This window comes from Mustelus asterias, chromosome 19 (genome assembly GCF_964213995.1).
Source record: "Mustelus asterias chromosome 19, sMusAst1.hap1.1, whole genome shotgun sequence".
Classification (NCBI taxonomy): Eukaryota; Metazoa; Chordata; class Chondrichthyes; order Carcharhiniformes; family Triakidae; genus Mustelus; species Mustelus asterias.
In genome coordinates this window covers 26,023,378-26,025,887 of record NC_135819.1, presented here as the reverse complement: position 1 = coordinate 26,025,887, position 2,510 = coordinate 26,023,378, and the positions used below count along the sequence as shown (strand labels likewise).

The 2,510-nt window shown below is 48.5% G+C and overlaps 1 non-coding gene across 1 annotated transcript; it reads right to left on the bottom strand.

Moving 5' to 3' along the window:
* Nucleotides 1-1,823: 1,823 nt before the first annotated feature.
* On the bottom strand, nt 1,824-2,015 carry LOC144508157 (U2 spliceosomal RNA). Its single transcript, XR_013500236.1, has one exon. It is a non-coding gene; the product is annotated as a U2 spliceosomal RNA (small nuclear RNA).
* Nucleotides 2,016-2,510: the final 495 nt, after the last annotated feature.

The window sequence follows — 2,510 nt, the reverse complement described above, 5'->3', positions numbered from 1 at the left end:
CCTGATACCTTCCCCAATACCTCACCACCCTCACTGACTTCTGGACTACAACTCCTTTTCCCACTCCCCTGACCAATTAGTTTAAACCCCCCTGAAGAGCCGTAACAAATTTCCCTCCTAGGATATTGGTGCCCCTCTGGTTCAGGTGCACCCCGTCCTGTTTGTATAGGTCCCACCTTCCCCAGAATGTGTTCCAATTATCCACGTATCTGAAACCCTCCCTCCTACACCATCCCTGCAACCACATGTTTAACTGCACTCTCTCCCTGTTCCTCAACTCGCTATCACGTGGCACCGGCAACGTACCAGAGATGACCACATGTTTTGTCTTGGCTCTCAGCTTCCAGCCCAGCTCCAGAAATTCCTGTTTTAAATCCCCATCCCTTCTCTTACCTATGTCATTGGTACCAATGTGTACCACGACTTGTGACTGTTTCCCCTCCCCCTTCAGAATCCGGAAAACACGGTCTGAGACGTCACGGACCTTGGCATCCGGTAGTCAACATACCATCCGTGAGTCTCTTTTGCTGCCACAGAACCTCCTATCTCTCCCTCTAACTAACGAGTCCCCAATAACTATTGCCCTCCCGCTCTGCCCCTTACCCTCCCGAGCCACAGAGACGGACACAATGCTGGAGATCCTCTCACTGCGGCTCACCACTGGTATGTCATCCCCCTCAACCGTATCCAAAGCGGAATACTTGTTGCTAAGGGGAATGACCACCGGGGATCCCTGCATGGACTGCTTCCTCCCAGCCCCTCTCACCGTCACCCATCTGTTTTCATTCCTCGGAGTAACTGTATTCCTAAATGTACGAAGCAGATTTTTTACACAGAGAGTAGTGGGTGCCTGGAACTCGTTGCCGGGGAAGGTATTGGAAGCGGATACGGTAGTGACTTTTAAGGGGTATCGTGACAAGTGCATGAATTGGATGGGAATAGAGGGATACGGTCCCCGGAAGGGGGGAGGGTTTTAGTTAAGTCGGGCAGCAGGATCCACAACAATCACTGTATGGTGTTAATTGGAACTAACTTCAGCTGCCATAATGCTTATTGGGTTGTGTCAAAAGTTCAGAGAGGCTTCCTACTGCTACACAGATTCGATCAAATACAGATATAGGTATGTGCATGGATTCCCAACTATGTTCGAGTTAGCAGACCCCTCTAGGACCTCGCCTTCCCCTCAGCCACTGACAATGTTCTCTGGGACTCTGATTCAGAGGCCACTTAGCCTCTGCACCTGTATTAGTGCTACTAGACTTTGATAAACCATTTAACCTTTTATGTCCACGAGTAAAATGGGTTCTCCCAGGCCGTACCAACCCAATCTCACAGGGTGGAATCCGACTATAGCACTCCTGCACTGACTTGCCCACATGTTACATGAGTTTTCCCATGCAGGAAAAGGGGGGATGATCAGGATAGTGCAGCAGTCGTGGTTCACACCAGGATTTGCCACCATGGCAGGAAAAGTTGCTGCTCAATGCCTACTCTGCCATAGCAATAACTCTGGAAAGACACCACCAGTGGCTGCAGCAGGAGGCCCACAATCATGCAGCCCTTTTGTACAGCTACAAATGGACTTGATACACATGTCCAAATATATGGGGTATAGCTGTGTGCTTGTTATTATATGTTTATTTTTGCGATGGGTAGAAGCATATCCAACTAAAAGGAATGAGGCTGGTTTTTTTTATACTTTTCCAATTCAATCAAATCAAATCCAATTCAGAGTCTCAACAAGTTGAGACATTTCAGATCCAGGCTGACACGACAGGGCGAGCGACCAAACCACCCTGTCCTGGGCCTGATCTACATGAGCCAAGCTGATTGGAGAAGGGGGAGGCCCCTCCTCCAAGACTTGAGCTAATTTGCATCTTAGCCAAAAGGCCGAGATGCCACTTTTAAAAATTGCTTCATATGAAACATATGAAGCCTCAGCGTAACCTAATGAACTCAACCGAGCGCTGCCGACCATACTACACTTGATCTTAGCCAAAAGGCCAAGAAGCGACATATCCAACTAAAAGGAATGAGGCTGTTACTGTAGCTAAGTTGCTGTTATGTGAATATGTTCCTAGATTCGGGAATCCCGAGACACTATCTAGTGACAATGGCCCCCCCCCCACTTCACAGGGAAAGTGATACAGGAATTATTGAAAGTATTACAATGCAGACACCACCTTTCCTGCCCCGACTATCCCCAGTCTACGGGTGCAGTTGAGGGACAGAACGGGATACTAAAGAATAAGCTGGCCAAATTGAGAGAGGAAACGGGTCTTGAAATGGCCTTAAGTCCGAACCCTGGCCCTCATGGTCATGCGTTCCCATCCTAATCGTACCACCTCTTTGACACCTTATGAGATTGTAATGGGATGTCCCATGCGCTTACCTATCACCCCACCCCTCACTATTAAACAGATGAATATCCACTCCATGGACGAAGGAGTGATGGACTATTGCATCGCTCTTACCAACTCGCTTAAAGGTTTGCATTCCCAGGTCGTCGA